This window comes from Dermacentor variabilis, chromosome 2 (assembly GCF_050947875.1).
Source record: "Dermacentor variabilis isolate Ectoservices chromosome 2, ASM5094787v1, whole genome shotgun sequence".
In the NCBI taxonomy this organism is placed as follows: Eukaryota; Metazoa; Arthropoda; class Arachnida; order Ixodida; family Ixodidae; genus Dermacentor; species Dermacentor variabilis.
Window position 1 is genome coordinate 16,647,348 of NC_134569.1, and position 19,375 is coordinate 16,666,722.

Consider the following 19,375-nt stretch of genomic DNA (forward strand, 5'->3'; position numbering starts at 1 on the left):
ATCAGACTTCGACGATCGCCGACAATGTTTGCCGCGATCGTTGTGCTTTGAGTGTAACTTGCTTTTGTGGGCACAGGTTCTCCCAATAAAAAGTTAGATTCGTCATTTACAATTCTGCGACTGTTTTCTTCATCGTCACTACAACGTGACAATATATTAGCCTCGATCATCACGGTAATTATGAGACTCTGCAGACGCCTTATAGACTGCGTTGCTTCCCTAAAGAGCTTTACGTTAGTCTTACAACGTACACATTATGTACAGACACTGGTTGATTGATAGCTTTAGAACATAAGCCTACAGACTGTCATGACATTCTATAGATGCCTCTAGGCTACACATTTGGATAAGCAAACTAAACGTTTGTAAGGGACTAGAATGCAGGACGCGGTTTATAGAGAATACTTTGCGTGATAAAGTTAGGACGGACGACGACAAAGAAACAAAAATCGAGTGGTGACTTAATCGTAGATGCACAGCGAATTCCAAAGTGTTGTTCAGGAGCTCATTCGACAAACGTCCTGCCTCTGCGAGAAGCAAAGTGCAATTGACGGTGGTACGCAACAGACTACCGTCAGGTGCAAAATGTGCGTGTATATATATATATATATATATATATATATATATATATATATATATATATATATATATATATACTACCTGACCGATGCCTCGAATACTACCGGCCTCCCACACATCACGCACAGTTTTTTTTTTTTTATATTTCACTTTGACCCTCCTAGAGCACGTGCAACAGTGCGCAAAAAGGAAGTGCGTTCACTCACTCAGACAGCCACGACGCACAGTGCGTGTTCACACAAGCTGGCGCGCCGCCACTGTTTTGCACGGGAGGCTTCCCTAAGTGTGCACACAGTGGGGCAACGGCGACTGGGGGGCACGTGCAGGCACGTACGAAGCTCGCGAGCCCGGCCAAGTGGAGCGACGTGCTTCCTCTTCGCTAATGCGACCATTTCGGCAGCCGGTGGCGACTCTGTTGGAACCGCCGTAAAAGAGCGCAGACAAGCACCGTCACCGTTGCGCAATGACGAAGCGTCGGAGCGAAGTGGCCGGCCGCACGCTGCGCTATGCGGCGCCAAATGCGTCAGCCCGACTGAGCATGCGTCAGTCACGAGGCCGGCGGCAAAAGCGCACGCAACAGAAAGAGCGCATCTCTCGATTGTCCTTGCAATCTTCACGCCTTCGCGCACAATGCTGCGGGCGAACGCGCTGCTGCACTGCTTGCGCGCGGACCGTATATACGCTCTCTCCACACGCACCTGCGGCCTCCGTGCCGGCGATTGTACACAACGGAGCGTTCATGCATGTGTGTGTATGTATATATGTATATATATATATATATATATGTATATATATATATATATATATATATATATATATATATATATATATATATATATATATATATATATATGTATATATAAAGCGCTGTCATATGTATATATCCGCAGCGCTAGACAGCTCACGTTTTACGTCACGTCGAAGCGCGACACGCCTTCATCACTACCACTCGCTATCGCGACGTGGCATAAACATGTCATTCGCTCCACTCGTGGAATGAAGCCAGAACGAGCAAGAAAAGAAGAAAAAAAAGAAAGAGCTCGGGCTTGGGTAAACGCTGATCGCAGAACTGTTTAATCGGGAACGAAATTGAAATTTTCATGTTCTTGTACTCGTTCGCGATCACATCTTACGAACGCCAGTTGCTGGCGCATATCTTGCGGCCACCGCAAACGCCAAGCCCGTCCCGGACAGCGCTGCAGAGACAAGCGGATTTCGTTTCTCGGTCGGTCGTCTGAGAGCGCCGAAGTGCTGACGCTATAGCACGTGCGTGTTTTTGTATTTGGCGGGCTTTCTTTAAAGGCAAGTACAAGAAGCTTCATCAATGGTACACTCCGTTCCATACATAGCAGTCAACGCTGGGGAAGCTGCGCAAGAAGTTCGGTGAAGAGACGTCGTCACTCCGCGCGCTCCGTCCGCGCGTCGCTGCGCGTCAGCAGCGTTCGCTCGCGTGAGCATGCACGCGAGGCTCCTCGCGACTGGTTGCAAATAAAAGGAAAGCGAAAAGAACAAGGCGTTAGCAGCCGTATATCACAGTACGTTCGCTTCTAAGGATTAGAACTTGTTTCCTTCAATACTGTGCCTATACAAACAACAGTTGCGCGCAAGTGGGGTCAGAAAACATCGAACTGTATCAAAGTGCGAGCGAAGCCACTGCAAGTCGTCTCTCTAGCCTCCACAGGGTCGACTGCTATGTATGGAACGGAGTATAGTTGCAAACACTTTAGTGGGCCATTTTTAAATCTGATATACAACTTTCGTGTCGGCGCTTCATTGGTGAAGCCAACACTGAAAAAGTTAGCTAATGAGTTATACCAGTTATTTGACTTTGCAGAACGAAAAAAAAAATCTGCAGACTAGGCCGCGCGACTCTCAACACCACAAGTTTATATAGCACAGTCAGTAAATTTAAAACAGTGGTTACATTTAGATGGGACAACCTGCATTGCGCTGCCGAGCTAGCGATGGCGCGTTCGATCGCGCCCTTAATCCTGCTAAGCAAGGAGACGCTCCCGCGCTTAGACGAAGGAGATTACACTACCCCCCGCTGTACGGCGTCTCTCCTGCGGCGAACGCTAAACCCCGCAAATTGATCGAGGCCTCTCCCGCGCGCATAACCGGCAGCTCGTCGCGAGTAGCTAGCAGATGGGCTCGTTGTTGCGTCGGCTCGCGAAACGTGTGTGCGCAGCAGGCGTCACCCGACTGCGCGACCCCAGCGAGGCTGTCGCGCACGTCGACGACTGCCACGCTTTTAGTCACAGGGCGTCCACAAAAACGCACCGTCACTCGGGAGGCGTGACGGAAACAAGGAAGGAGGAGAACAGGCGGCCAAGACGAGAGCAGCGGCCCAAACACGAGCGCGCAACAAAGGAGCCAGCCATGCAGTGCGACACGTGGAACGCAACGCAGCCAAGCAAGCGAGCCAAGCCGCCAAACCTAACCGCGACTACACTGCAGCTAAAACAGCGGGCGCCCGTGCGAGCGAGTGCGTCACGCGGTCGGGGATACTTCCCGCCGACTTCCGTGGCTTTCCCCGACGATCGAGAGCGTCCAGCTGCCGCGACGGAGACGCCGACGAATGGACGCGTTCCCTCTGGCGCATCCGCGCGCTTGAAGCGTTCGCTGCAGCGAGAATGTGCAGGCCGGAAGGGAACGATTTTGTCTTATTACTTTAGGACGAAAGCCTTAGATGGCTCGTGGGTCGAAAAAGCCGACCTCAGGCCTTATGGTAGCAAAATTCACGGCACCGAAATTCATAGGGAGCCGAACCCACGACCTGTGCTGTTAATTACGGCGAATTAGGCCATCAACTTATAAGAAAGCGTAAAGCCGAGGCAAAGAAGCATCAACGCAATCTGTGCAGTTGGTTAATTAATACAATGTTAATTAAGGCGTACATAATTAAGATATAGTTAAGGCATTCGAACCCACTATCTTTGGTGGCAGTCGAACCCGCGACATTTAGTGTTTATTACGGCGACGTTAATGAAGGCACGATTAATTAAGACAGAGTTAATTAGTGCACTCTAGCCCACGACCTTTGGTGGGAGAAATGTATAAGGACAAGAACGCATTTGAAAGAAAATGTCACGTAATGTAATGAATGTGTCGGGAGCGCTCGAGCTTCTGCCTCCATGCTCTTTAGCGTACGCTAAGTGACTGCTGAAATGGCAACTCGGAGTTGGGGAACAGAGCTTCGTGGAAAGTTCTCCGTCATTTTCACTGCGTTGCGAAGCATATTCTCAAGAGTGCGGTCCCCTTACGCACTTTTCCCAAGGTCAGTTCATCGATGCTAACATTTTATTATTATTGTTAAATGTGTGGTAAGGAAACGTTGGTGTCATGGCTGATGCGTGTTGTTCCTTTTCGCAGTAAACAGACAGGTACAAATGATTAGATCACAAATTGCGAGACTTCCTAATAGATAGTGACCTTATGCAATATCTCTGGAGGGGACAAGCGAGTAACAAAGACAGGCTGCTTTGCTCTGTTGCCTTCAAAAATGTTGCTCCCAACTAGCTCGGATTCAGATAGTAGGGCAGTCTCACTGAAATACGATCGATCGTAAATGTGTTCATAATCTGATTTTGCCCACGCTCGTGCGAAGTTAGACCAATCGTTTCTGCTTTATTTGATGGAACGAATACCGTTAATGCATTACACGTACAGTATTTGTAATCATATACTTTATTCTTCGTTGGGTGCGAAGCTCTTTTGTATATTTCATGCATAGTGACATGTATAGCGTGCGTGCGTGTGCGTGCGTGCGTGCGTGCATGTGCGTGTGTGTGTGTGTGTCGCGCGCGCGTGTGTGTGTGTCACTTTTGCGTAATTTTATACAATGAAGAAATAAGACGGAGAAGGAAAAAAATGAGACAACCCGAAGAAAGCATAGAAAATGAAAATAAGGAGATACACTCATAGTACCTATGCATTACAACATATATACGCTATTAACAGCGTTACCTCCATGTACCAGATATAAAACAATACAATAATTTTACACCGTACCCCCTCCCCGTACAAAATTATCTGTTATGGGCCATGTTATAAAATCTTTGGTAAGCCATTTGTATAATTATAGACCAAAAATAAAATTATTCTAATAGTATACAATCACATATAATGAAGATACACTGATGTCCTAACATGAATAACAAAACAGATTAGTTAATTTCGTAATCAGTGTTACCTTATATGTAAATACAAGTTGATGTATTATAAGTAATACAAGGTGATGATTTTGCGCATACAAAAAAAAAAAGAAATTAGAACTACACGAGCCGTACAATAAAACATCAATAAATGTACCTACAAATCAACATACAATTGCGAAGACAAAATGAACAAAAAAAAAATAAGTTCCGGCAGTCAGTCATAATACACTGTTCTAGAAAACGTTATGCATGTTTACTGGTTTTTAAAAGAAAGTGTTCGATTACATAATGTTTTAGCGCGCTCTTAGAAATGTTTTTCTATATCAGTGCTCTCTCTCGCAATTTTATTGAGCAAGCTTCGTACAAGAAATGATAACCTGCTGAATCCATATTTGGTACGGGAAAAAGGTAACAGCATTTTTCTTTTTCTCTGATGTCATATGAAACCAGGCTGGGCACTGTAAGGTTACATAAGTGCATTCCTTAGTTGTCCGAGTTTATTTAAATTATTTGGATAGCCGGCCCTCCGGGGGCAAACTTTCCCACGATCTCGTCATTTAATAACCGACAAAACGTAATACTGAAACTGAACTGCTGTGACATCACCACCGTCTTTCTTGGAAAAATCTATATTTAATTAAAGTTAAATTCGGTAGTTTTACGTGCCGATACCACTATGTGATTATTTGATTGTGAGGCACGCCGGAAGGGGGTCTCCAGATTAATTCCGACCGACCGACCGACCGACCGACTCACACACCTTCTTGTCCGTCGGTCCATTCACCTGTCTATCCGCTCCTCCGATCGACTAATACAGGCTTTAGCTCCCACGATGCTGCGCAGTACACGAGCGCTCTGACGAAAACGCCAGCCGCAACCACCCAAAGTCCGAAACTCAGAGCGGACGCTGTCCGGCAGAATTGGTATTCGAGCCGGTGCTCCTCGCATAATCACCGCGTCCACCCTGGCGCCTCTCTTCCACATATTCAGATTAAGTTCGCTCAGCGTGCATTGCAATCAATATTTTGGTAAGACGGCACGGAAAGAGGCTGGAAGATAACCGCGCGAGGCGGGCCCCGCATTTCGGAGCCTTTTTTGTTGTTGTTGTTGTTGTTGTTGTTGTTGTTCGTTTGCTTTCTGCTCGCTGACGCGCGAATCGCACGCAGCTCCCGGCCTGCACGCTGTGACAGCATGCAAATTGATTCGATTCGCGAAACTTTTCAGAGCTGGGCGAGCGGCCAAAAACGGCGAAGTGAAGGCGGTGGCGGCAGCGACGTGTGCGCGCGTGCAATATCTGCCGTGAAGTGACGCACGCCCAGCGAAGGCAACGCTGTGCAAGCCAAGGACTCGCCTCCTGAGCTTCCTCCACGTTTCCTGCCATCACTGCAAGAATGTATCCCGAAATTCCCGAATGATCACCAGCTGTGCCCGCATTTTGTAACGTTCCATTTATTTATTTATTTATTTATTGTTTATTTATTACGTCCTCCTTATCGCGAAATGTGCCGATCCCAGCAATAACGGCAGCGTGGAGACGTGCGATCGAGTCACGTGCGAGCCAGTGACGAAAGGCGAAAAAAATGCGAAACCAAATGCGACAGGGCTTCCACGCGAAACGTCCCAGACATCAAAAAGCGACCATCGCCGATTCTCTCGGAAAAATTGATCGAGATGGCTATTGTATTATTCTTCACGAAAACAATTATTTTCTGGTATGGTATGGTATGGTATGGTATGGTATGGTATGAAGAACTTTATTTAGGTCCTGAGGGATCAGTCTGGGACTGATGCGGGCCGCTCCCACGTCGTTAGAGAGAGGCCGAGCCCCTCTGCCAGCACACGGGCCCTCTGGACAGCCCTGAGTTGGTCCGCCAGCACTTCACTGTGCAGCATTCGCTGCCACCACTGTTGACCTCGACGTAAGAAGATCTTGAAGATATGAAGTTTTTGATTTCCCGAAGAAGCAAATGTCGGTTGGGGGTAAATCACATTAAGCTCAAGTGCAGAACAAGGTACAATGACAAATCTTTAGAATATTCGAGTGGCATCGTTCTTTCACGTGACGTCATAGGTGAACACCTTTATAAGCTTGCCTCGTTTAGTTGGCTCAATAAGAATGCAAAAAAATCGTGCATTATAATTTTTTTGCATAAACATCGTTACTCTTTCAACAGCAATAATTCTTTAGCGCTTTCTCAAATAGTTAGTTTCTGCTAGCACCCAAGTTCAGCATATTTTTCCAGAAAATTCGTAGTCGTAGCCACGACATAGGACGGTGTTTTACAGTGTAGCCAACGGTGTAGCACGGAAGCTTCATAAAAAGGCACACGGCGCCGTACTATGCTGCATCAGAAGATCTCTGGAGGCAATCGGTGCTTCGGCCAATGAGGAAGGAGAACACACCAAAATGTATTCGTCCGTGTTTCCTCGCCTGCTACCGACGCCCGTAGCATCCGATGGGCCCGCAGCGTCCGTCCTTCGTAACCCTACACACAATTGTGGCGCACGAGCAGACATGCGAATTATGCACACACCTTGCGCAAGCACCTGTGTGCCCGTACCTCGGCTCTGCCCGCGAGACGGAGCACAGTTCACTCAAATCAACTCTTTTTTTTACAGCGACACGGAGCCCGTGTCGGAGCCCCGAAACGGCTGTATGACCAGGCCGTCGCCGCAAGCACGCAGCCGGAAGCCGGCGTCGGTGCACGGCTTCCAATGCTTGCTGACGACGTGCTGCTGCCATAGGGTTTCCTACAGTAAGAGGGAACTGTGGCGCTGCACTCGTCGAGCCGCCACGGGAATGATGGGAAGTACATGGATTTGCCCGAGCTTCGTGCTTGTGGATTCAGGTGTTCTTGTGGATTCGTTAATACGCTTTGTATGCCTTCACCGTCGTGAAGCATAACGAGCGAGTCATAAACAGGCGCGAGAGAAGACAGCAGGCTACGCAATAACCGAAGAAATGCGATGCCCGATTGACGCGCGAGCCTTGGCTCCACCGCAATCGCTCAGTGAAACAGAGGCACAGATTTGCCGGCGCAAAGTGAGTGGCACAGGCGGCGGCTGTCCGTTTAGTCGACGAGCAGCGCATCTCGATCCTTAAATACGCAAAGGCAACGCGACCTGCCGGCAGGCATAATGGGACGATGGGACGCGTCGCCGCTCGCGCGCTGGTCTCGGCGGCAGGTAGCGCGCCGGAAGATGGCGCGTCGATGCAGTTTGGCAATTGCAGTGGCAAACGCCGTTCTCATGCTTAAAGCCGAATACCTTGTCGGGGTTGCGAGTTAGCCAAAGATTTAGCCAAAGTTAACTACAAATGACGCAGTGCAGGGCGACATGGGTTAGGCCTTCTTTGATTGAAGTCAGAGAAGCAAAATTAGTTTTGAAGAAAGACTCGGGAACATAGACGGAAATAAATGGGCAGCTAAAGGGCACAAGCATCTGTACTTGAAAAGCGTGGACACATAATGGAGGAAGACATCGAGGAAGTCGGCAACCAAGCACAGGGTAAACGAATATGCAAACAGGCAACTAAGAGCCATCAGAAGTAAAGTGCGAGAATTAGAGACAGTTAATTGGATGCAAAGAATGGAAACAAAAAAGGACCGCAGAGATTTACAAAAATCTGTACGATAACACAAAGGGCAGTGCCTTACTATATGAGGCTCGAGCCGGTTGCCTAAGGACAAAAACATACCGGAGCGAATATTCGCAACAAGGTGAGGCATGTGTATGCTGCAGCAAAAATCCGAAGGCCACTCAGCGCATCCCAATGGAATGCGAAGGGATTCACCCAGTGAGAACCGCAGGTATGACGCGCACCACCCAGAAGCGCTTGGGTTTAAAGTGGACGGAAGCGTCAACCGGTGAGCAGTCGAGATGAGTAAGAAACATTTAGAGGTGGAAAAAAAAAATACAGGGAAGATTCATACGACTGGATTTCTTACAGTCATAGTTAACGGTAAAAGGTAGGATTTTGAAAGGAAAAAAATATTAAGGAGATGTATAAACAAATGCTACAAGGAAAAACACGTATAGCATACCTGATTAATTCAAGCAGTCAAGGTGACTATTTGTCACCGCCTGTTTCAAAGGGGATGCCATTAAACCATCATCATCATCAACAACAGGAGAAGGAGGAGGAGGAGCAGCAGCAGCAGCAGCACGCGTTCCCGTGGTCCGTATTTTCTTGTTCACGAGTGTTTACAGCAGGTCGACTGCAACGAGGCTGAAAGCCGCCGCCCGCAGCAAACGACGGCACTACAAGACACTGTTGTTCAAATGTCACTAAAAGAGCTGCGCTAAATCACTTCAGACGAAGTTATTCTTTCAAAGCTGTATCTTCATTATTTCACGGGAAATTCTCTATTTCTAAAAGGAAATTAAGGCCAAGCTATCTTTCAAAATTTCGCGCTGAGATTACAACAAGTTGACGGATCGCAAAGAACCTCCCTCGCATTCGGGCCGTTTTGGAGCGGGAAGAGTGATCGAAACTCGCTATCTCGAGTCTCAGGTTCGTTTCAAATGCAATGTGGTCGTTTTTACTCATAATTAGCAATAGAGAATTAATTAGATCCGTGCATGACTCTGCCAGTTAAAATCCGTGATGTCACGGCAGTTGATTCTTGAGCCTTTTCTGGCTAGCAGGCATCCTCTCACGGAACGAATGGTTGTTTTACAATGCAGTAGCTCCACTTAATATAGGTACAGCTTCGCTTAACGTGTCGCTTTATGGCGCCGCTTTAGGGCACGGAGTGAAAGTGAAGGTAAAATATGAAAAGACGCCGGGATGCTTTGATTACGGAGTTTACGCGGAGGCGACGACGTTACGCGCGCTTTTTGCTGGGTACGCACGATGTCTTTCAGTTTGTCGTCTTCCGCTTTTCGTCCCTTATAAGTGTCGCGCTCGCATAACGACATATATCATTGGGACGAAAGGCGTCAGCTTAATGGTTTACACGAGCACACGCGTGCAAAAGGCGGGCAAAAGCGCCTTCTGTAAAGGTACACAGGCGCACTGACGCTGGCGCTTTGCACCTCGAGCACGTATACAGGAGGCGGCGCAGACATCAACGACGCGCGTGTCGGAGAACACATCGGCGTCCGATTCCACGCGGTGCTGAGGGCGCGGGACGACAGCGGTGACGACACCGCAGAGGCAACATTGCAACGCAAACAGGCGCATTATTTCTGTCAAAAGTTTCAACGTGTCTGGTTCTGTGGGACGCGACACGAGGAAAAGCGCTTCGTACAAAGTGTCTTCCCACGACAAACCCGCTTCTCTCGCGGGTGTTTGTATAGCAAACTCGACCGGAATAAGGGAAGCCTCGGCCTTGGAGCCAACGTTTCAACGACCGGGAGGGGGGAGGGGGGGTTGCTTTCGTTGTGACCTAATTCGTCGAAACGTTGGCTCAGGCGCCCGTCGACCCCTGTGCACGATCACGCGGAAGACTTGTTTTCTGGATGCTGCGCGCACGTCCAACCAGAGCCTCGTGCTTCTCCGCCTCGCTCACGAGCCGCCGACGGAGCGATTTTCACAGCCCTTTCGGGGTCTCCGGGTACCGACCGCGGAGTTCGAGCCTCCTTGCGCGAAATGGTACGCAAGAGCCGAGCGCATCATCATCGATTCCGCATTCAGGTGTGGGACTCGAACCTCGCGGGAGAAATCACTGTGTGCTCAATCCAAGAAAGGAAACGAAGGCGTGACGTTTCCGGAACCATCGCGTACATATACGGGCAGATATATAGTGGCGAAGCGGCTTGCCCTATTCCGAAGCAAAACAAGCGCCCAATTACGCGAGCCTCGTTAGCAGTTCTCTCTCGCGTGCACGACTGTGCGCGACCGTATATATATATAAATATATATATCTATATATATATATATATATATATATATATATATATATACACGTTCCGCTTATTCTGTGCCCCGGCGCTAATTACGAAAGAAACGAGGCACGCATGGAAAGAGAAACGCACGACCGGAGAAAATGGGAGCCAGCGCGGCTGCAGCGTCCGCCACTCCATCGTTTGTTTGTTTCTCCCAGCTTTTATTTCGCCCCTCGACGGAGCCAAAAAAAGGCAACGGAAAGTGCCCCACTTCTGATTACCCTACTATCCTTGACATTACCGCGTAGTTTATACAGTGGCCGCACAGCCACGGCACTTCCGTAAATTAAGCGTCGTTTGTATATGGACCAGCCGACGTTCTAATACTCATTCGCGAAACCAAACCAATGTATACAGCAGGGAAAATTCAGAGCCACATAGCGCTCTGAACTACTGCCTCGGTGATGCTGAACACTATATTTGTTGGAGTGCCGGGGGGGGGGACTCGTTATACCGAGCGCAAATTTTTGGCTGAAGCACTCCGGTGCGCCTAGACGCTCCACACGCCAGCTGTGAACGACGCGGTGCTCTCCGCGAGGGCGTTTCCGGAGTGAGGTGCCCCGACACCTCGAGTGACTCGGCGTCTGTGAAGATTCGCCGTGAGCGCCTGCGCGAGGCTTGTGTTCCGTTCCGTCTCGCCGTGGGCGTCGTCTTTTCGACCCGTCATGCGCTGCGCTTCTGAACGGGGCACGGACTTTCCCGAAAGGAGGCGATCGGGCGGAACAACTGCCGGTGTGCTACCCACAGTGGCCACGAATCGAGTGGTTAAGAAAAACAAATCAGGTCGAAGGGAACTCGGAAGTCGAAATTTAGAAATGAAGATTCTAGGATGTGGGAAAAAAGTCGAAGTCAACACAAAACGCTGTCTTGCAAAGCTAGATGCGCCTGCAGCCAACAACGTCCTCCTGCTCTCGGCGAGTTCATCCTTTTGTCGGTGACATCGGTGCGGGCCGCCTCGACAGCCGTAGTAGACACAACGCTTCGTTAGTTCTGAGTAGAAAACATACATAAAGAGTATTTCGAAATTTTAAATTCATTAGCACTGGCCTTTTCTCAGCGATTGCCGTTTTAAACACCGGGGTACCGCCGGCCACAACAGGTCGACGTGTTTTTACTGGCAGAGCATTACTTTCCTCTTTGTGCGACTGCCGCCGTCACCAGAAAGTAGGCACACGAATCACGTTACCTTCGTCTAACTTCAAACAGGAAGTGGCTACGGTGAGGATTCGATCCTCTGGCCCGCCGCCAGTGCTACGACTCCGTAGCCGAGCGCGCTCACCACCGTTGCAGCCGGCGACGGTGATGAACAGCTTCCAGGCTGTGCACGTGGTTGGGCTCTGCCGGGCGGGCGATACTGTACACTATGCAAGCGCATTAGTGATCGGGCAGCACCCCTCGTCGCATGCATCAACGTGCGTTCTCTACTGAAACACGTGGACGACGTGGCCCACGACGCAAACGTCAACAGAGACGACATACTTCGCCTCACGGAGATTTGGATGATGCCGGATGACGAGAGACAGATCACGGAATACACTCGATCGCGTACGACGCTCAGCGACGCACGCGGACTCCGAGCCGTCCAGCTCGGGGGCTGCGTGCTTCGGCGCAGACTCGAGAGAAAACGGGACTCGCGGATGTGCGCGTACACACACATGGCGCCAAATTCGGTCTCGAACGGACGCGCACAGGAATTTGCTTTCGGCTCTCTCTGCAGCGCTGCGGCGCGTCCATATGCTCGCAGTATACTTCGGTCAGGACGCACGTTCGGCGCAGCAGCACTGCAGAGAGACAAGTACAGCTCTCGCATTTACACACCGTAAAGGTTGCTTAGGTGCCCCCATAGTTTTTTGTTTTATTTATTTACCGCGAAGAACTGCCACCGACGCGGTATACGACAAGAACGTGCGAGCTAGGCCTCCGTTAGTAATCTGCGCCAATTTGACAAAATTAACCCGTGTAATGGCACATACAGCCTCAGGTGGTCACTCAGCAGGAACTAATTGCAGGAGGTTGGAGAAGCGGCAATGTGCCTAAGTGGTCGCTTTCCCTCTAGACTCCTAAATATATGTAGTGCTTGTCCTATTTGCTGCGATAGTGTGGTTCGGCCTGTGGTGTCTGGAAGACTGTATGTATGCTACCAGCGTCCTCAAAGACCACGGCCAGAACGCATCGCGTGATCGAACAATATACACGCGCATGCGACTAGAAGCAGCAGCGGCGACAAGCATGCGAATTCAACTACAGTGCATAAGTGTAATACCGAGAGGGACCTAGAAGGCCGACACCCTTCTCCGAAAAATTGTTTCCTCGCTTTCAATCGAGGTTCGCTTGCACGGACCGCTCGCGCTATGGACAGACTGATCGGAGGCCAGTGCGTCGCTGTTGGAGGGGCACCAGGCGGCTTCGCTGGAAACACAGCCGTCCCTGCAGAGTGCGCGAGGCAAATTCTTCTGGAAAACGATGCGCTGCGCACAAGCGTATTCGCGGCATATTTGCGGAACGAATTTTAAGCGCGTGATAAACGGAGCGGGTGCTCATATATGCACTTTCACTTGCACACGCGTGCTGGAGTACGCGCGTAACCAACAGCTGCAGCTCCTTCCTGCGCACTCTTGAAAACTCATTTCGACTCGGCTAAGCGCGCACGCACGCACGGACAGGCAGCGGCGACCTCACGCGACAGCGGGCGGTCTTTTCCTAGCAGTATACACGCTCCAGGGACGGCGTCGTTTAAACGAATAACCTTGAGAGGGAACTGTGAAGATGAGTGCGCGTGATTCGCCTCTCCAGAAGCTCTCGAGCCGTACACATCCTATAAATGGAAATTTGCATACACACCGCCACGCGCGTCGGGACATTCGGAGTGATTCGCCGATTGTTCCGCAGCGCTCGAAGCGCAGACACACGAGCTCGCTGTATGCGCTGTAAGCTCGCTGCAGTGGGAACAATGCAAAGAATACGTGAAAAAGAAAGAGTCGGAAACTGCCAGAGGTGTCGCTCTCCCGGTGCGAGCCATTCCACGGCACCGGACGAGTGTGAGAAACAGCATGTGGGACGCTCCCACACCGCTTCTCGCTATGGCATGCGCTGGCGATAACGGAGCCTCCGGGACGCTAAGGAATCGAGATGCAATAGATATGCAGCGCGACGTGTGCAGAGCGATCGTCCAAGTTGCATGCGCTCGACTCTTCTGTGACGAACTCCACTTGAGACGCAACGTGTAAAGCTAAAATTCAGCTGCTTTGCATCGCGGTACCCATATTGTTATTATTTATACTAGTAGCAGAAGTACCGACGTTAACTTTCGAAATCTTTCTTTTTTTCCATATCGCACTGCTTTTCCAAACACTATATACTATAAAGGCAAACGTTAAATAAGTTTAGATTTGCTCATTTCATTAAGAGGTCTAGTTTCGTTTATCTAGAAAAAAAAAATGAAAATCAAAATTCTTTTTCTGTTTGTTTATACGAGGGACGTTCCGAGAGTAAGCTTCGTCACTTATTTTTGCACAAAAACCTCGTTGCAAAAAAAAAAAAAAGATCCCCATAGCATCATAAACTATAGCACTTGCACTATTCTCCCACGTAGTCGCCACCGACATTGAGACATTTGTCGTAGCATGCAGTCAGTTTGAAGAAACCGCTCTGGTAAAACTCGGTGCCCTGCGATGCAAGGAGCTGTCGCGCAGCCTGCTCCACCTCAGCATTGTTTTAGAGGAGACGTCCGGAGAGTGCGGCTTTCAGTGCAGGGAACAAGTGACCATTCATACCGGATAACATCACACACTTCTATTGGCGACCGCGTTGTCATCACACGTCTGTCTGCCATCGTGATTTGTACTCGAATAACCTCGGGCACGCCGGTCTGCCGCTACTCTTCGGAGCTCTGCGCATGCGTCATCCCTCCTCCGCTTAAACTCCTTCCGGTGTTGAATCAGCAACAGGCGTGGATTCTGATGGCGATTGTTTGTTTCACCTGGTGTACCATCTTCTCTTTAGAAAAAGAAAAAAAAACTTTCGGAACGTCCCCCGTAGTTTCGCGAGGTGGATCCTCAGCGGTGCACATTAACATCGGTGTCAAGTCGCGAATTTCAAAGTATTTTCTCCTATTCTGGTCGTTTTTAACTGTAAATGTTTCCAAGCGTGCCAGGTTGAGTCCCTCGTCCCTTTAGAATGTGCAGACCTTCTGCAGAAGACCAGACAAACCCCCCATTGTAGACACTATCGAAATGCACGACGTGTATGCGGCGAGCTGCGGGAAAGTTCAATGCTGCGTCGCCACCCATCCAACATTTTCGCATCCATTCTAGCTTATACGTCAAGATAGAGACACTAATAGAGATTAAGTTGCTAGTCATCGTTGGCGTCCCTTTAAAGAGAAGAAAACAAAAGCTATCAGAAACGCACGAAGATACCAGCGCTACATAGCTTCAAACGTTAACGGAGTAAGTGTTGTCATGAATTGCAGCCTTACGCGATGGATTCGGCCGATCAAAACACTTTATCAACTGCTGTTTTGCAGAACGGCGACAGCTGCTCTCCTTGCGAAGCTGCGAAATTTCCAGCATGCTGCTTTGCAATTTTATTTCTTGATTTCTGACAACTGTTATTAAGCTTTTGAATGAGGCCTGAATGGAAATTCTGAAGCCTGAATGTGTTGAATTCGCAGGCGTCAGTTCTATGCGGGCTGCAAAGGTACTATGAGTGATGAAAACTTATGGACATAAAAAAAAAGTGGAATAGGAAAAATCTCAACCATTGTAAAGGTTGCCATAAGATGCGACATTGGTCACCCTCCAAGTGAGAGGACGTACAGCATTTGTGGGCTGCCGTTTTCAAAATTCCGAAGAATAACTTTGTAAGGAATGAAATACAAGCTATGAGCGACATTGGTGATAGAAGAGTGGTTGGGTATGCGTGGTTCGGAATTTGGTTTGAAATATCTTTTGTCGAAGCGACGCCCGACGCCGAACGCCGACGCTGTGTTTTCTGCGACACGGGGCTCTTAACGCTAAAACGCGCCAAGAGTCTCAACAACGGCGGCGGCAACGCGCTCGCTGGACCGTGAGGAGTTCATAACTCGAAGGGCCGCGCAGCGGCGTTCAATTGGACATCAATGCGTTCGCATTCACAACTCATAAGTGCTTAGGTGTCCTCGAATTTTTCTTTTTTTAACGCATCTTTTTTTTTTTTCAGAGGAGTCACTAAAGTCGGATATAGGTAAACCAGAAAAGAGTCACTGAACCCTATATGTAAATGTACAGTCGAACACAAGGGTTTAGGAGACACAGGATTTGCGAAAACACTGGACCTCCGCGAAGCCCCAGGCACAGAGCCCGAATTCAAACTTTCAAGATGTAGAAGTCTTTGCAACCGACACAGTGCATGGTCCATTAAATTAGAAGCGCCTCGCCTAAACATAGCAGAAATACACATTGGCGGTCAAAGCGACGTCCCGTAAATTTTCGTGGGAGAATGTGTGTGTCCTCAGACCAGGGCCGCATTTCCCGTCAGCATTACACCACGCGCGTAAGTGATCTTGGTGCAGTGGTCGATAAAAGCAGCCCAGCCTGCAAGACTACAACACAATGTTTGCTTTCTTCTTGTTCTCTCGTTCGTTATCGGCGTTGTTGAACCTCACTGATCCGACTTACCGTCGAAGAGCACGTTCGGTGAACTCGGGAAAACGGCCGAGAGAAACGAAACCAGACCGAGGCGGACTGGGCTCTCCCGGAAACGACGAGTGCACCCGAAACGCCCGCGAACAATGCGGAGTAGTTTCAACGCTCCACAGTGAACGGCGAACAGCGCCGTCGACCCGCGGCAGCCAAGGAATATAAAGATGCGCGATGAGAAATGAAGTTGCTCTGTGCAATGAAGTAATCGCACACAAAATAAATTGGAGGACACTTAAGCTTCGCCTTCAAGAGTGGAACACGACAGCGTTCCCGTCGACCCGCCAAGGGGTGCAAGACAATGGGCTACGGCGCAGCGACTACGCGCCCCGCATTGGACGCGGTGAGCGTCGAGCAACGCAGCGTTCGGCGCGACAACGAAATGTGCGCCTGAGCAAGCGACGCACGCCGGAGCCTTAGAAACAGCTCGTTTCTAAGGCGACACCGCGTTCACTAGAGGCGCTTTTGTACCGCTTTGAAGCATCGAACTCGTGGCTCAGTGGTAACGTCTCCGTCTCACACTCCGGAGACCCTGGTTCGATTCCCACCCAGCCCATCTTGGAAGTTGCTTTTTATTTATGAAGTGCCTGCCGTGATTTATCGCTCACGGCCAACGCCGCGGACACCGACGCCGACGACACCGGCTTTTCTGCGACACGAGCTCCTTAACGCTATCGCGTTAATAACATACCTTTCGTTCTACGCGCCTTATTCCAAAACTTGATAGAACGTGTACACAACAAGAACCACCATGACGTACACACGGTGTTTTATGCCCTCGTTTATGTTGCGCTGTTGCATCTGTTATATAAGCACGTGCCAAGTCGCCTCACTAATATTACATAGCGCTTAGAGATGCAGACATGGAAAGCACGAACAATCCTGACCTCCCCGGTTCTGTTGTCCCGAGGGCTCGCGCTTCGAGACGACTGAAACGCTCGTGGATGCTTACGAACGCGTCGGAACGCTTCCCTCGATATTTTTTATCGACTACTGAACGCACCTTTCGCGATCGGCCACGAGCACCAAGGAGGCTGGAGAACCTTTCAACAGCTTCAATTTCTTAAGCCGCAGGAGGGAACCTGGTTTACCGGTATTTTTGAAGACAACCCACCACAGATCCGTCGTGAGCAAACGCTGCAGTCTTACGCAGTTTTCAAGCAAAAATGACTAGTGGGAACTCTGGTGCTACCGTGGGAATTATGGTTAGTACATGGACGTGTCTTATCTTCGTACTTGTGGCTTCAGACGTTCTTGCGGCTTTGTTTACTACGCCTTATCTGCCTTCACTTGCCTCTAGAGCAACGTGCGCCCTAGAACAAAGTGCGGACGTATGTGCAAATATTTCTCTAGTCGTCCTTTCCGCATCATGTTAGAACAAAGAGCCTTGTGACACAGCGCATGCAGAGCGTGCCGGCCTGTGCCGTCGTTTTTTCCCGCACGAGGCAGCGATGGCCAGAACAGCGCGACCGGCCGGTGCGGCCGTTTTCTGCAGCGGAGCCCCTCGCATCGCGCAGGCCATTTCGGTCTCAAATTCCTTGCCTCGATATAGCGCGAAATGAAACTTGAACAGGCTTGCGGTAGCGCGATTAAAGACAGGACAAAAGATGACACACAAACACAGTGCTAAACTGTTGTGTGTGTGTCCCTGTGCGTCTTCCTTCGCCCTGTCTTTTATTCGCTCTATACCGCGCTACCAACAAGCCCACACTGACACCCTCGGTATAGCGAAATGAAAACACGAATGAATATTTATTTATTTATTTATTTATTTATTTATTTATTTATTCATTCATTTATTTATTATTACCATCAGGGCCAGAGGCATTAGAGAGGATAGTGGGTTACAGCAAATGAGAAAAGAAACAAATATAAGCAGCTAGAACGTTTAAGTACAAAGGCTTCCGACTATACAGCTTTAGCGATAGGGTTAACAACATCATGATAAATTGGTGGCAAACTAAGATAGCAAAGCGGTAAATACAAAAGCACTTCGGTTACAACCATACAGTAAACAACAACAACAAAAGAACGCTTTAATTACACAATATTAGATAAAGCTTCAATAAAGCTTCGGTTGGGGCTAGTTGGTACACGGCATTTTGAAGGTGAAAAATTCAGCGCGAAACCCAAGTCAACCCACAGAGACGACTCAAGCAGTGGCGTTGTGCCTGTCTCGTCTCTTCTTTGCGGGCTGTCCTGGGTTTCGCGCTGAATTTTTCACCTTCAACATTAGCAATAGCTGCTCGAAATCTTTGGTTATCGTAAATGGACACGACTTCAACAGGACGATGCTTCCATTCTGTGGATGACCGCAGAAAAAATGACTGCAACAAAGTTTTAGTGTGAGATGATTCAAGACCAACTTTATAACGGTGGTCGATTCGAGGTGATACGTATTGTGGCTCAAAAATGAAATCGCTGCAGTGTTGAATGATGGCATAATTTATGAAACAGAACGAAACGTGCGATTTTATGACGAGAAGAAAGTGGGATAAGTGCAAGGTTGGTTTTCATGGCAGACACACTTGCGGCTCTGTTGTAGTAGGTAAGATAAAACAAACTGAATTAGTTTGCACGAGTTCTAATTAATTAATTACTTTGCCAATGGCAGGACCCCAACAGTGCATGCATATTCAAATTTCGGACTTATAAGGGTAGTATAAAGACGCATTTTTAGGGATAAAGGGGCAGTTGAAAAGTTACGGGGTAGGTAGGCAAGCATGCGGTTAGCACTGCTAATTACGTAGTCGGTATGAACATTTTAAGATAAATTAACAGATATATGCGCACCTAGGTATTTATAAGAATAAACTAATTCCAAGGGAATATTATTGAGGTAGCATAGGTATGCATGCTGTTATTCGGGATACACGCATCACATTACATTTGCAAACGTTTAGTTCCATTAGCCAATGTTTGCATCAGTTAGCTACACTAATTAGATCAGACTGAAGGTGGTTGGCATCCCCTGCATTAGTTATTTCACGAAATATAACACAATCATCAGCAAATAAGTGAATGTTAGATGATAATGAGGAAGGGAAGTCTTTAATATAAATGAGAAACAAA

General features: G+C 48.7%; 1 protein-coding gene and 1 long non-coding RNA gene across 4 annotated transcripts in view; one reads left to right on the plus strand and one right to left on the minus strand.

Moving 5' to 3' along the window:
• Window positions 1-19,375, minus strand: part of LOC142571428 (protein FAM117B-like) — a 218,886-nt gene that overhangs the window by 186,650 nt on the left and 12,861 nt on the right. The window contains exon 1 of one of the 3 annotated variants that reach the window (XM_075679772.1): window positions 786-1,167. The exons of the other annotated variants lie outside the window; for them this stretch is intronic. The gene's annotated coding sequence lies outside the window, so the exon portion shown is untranslated. Of the gene's footprint in view, window positions 1-785; window positions 1,168-19,375 lie in introns of those variants that run through there. 3 annotated transcript variants of the gene reach the window in all.
• LOC142571430 (uncharacterized) overlaps window positions 1-19,375 on the plus strand; it is a 59,957-nt gene that overhangs the window by 5,242 nt on the left and 35,340 nt on the right. The gene's annotated exons all lie outside the window — the stretch shown is intronic.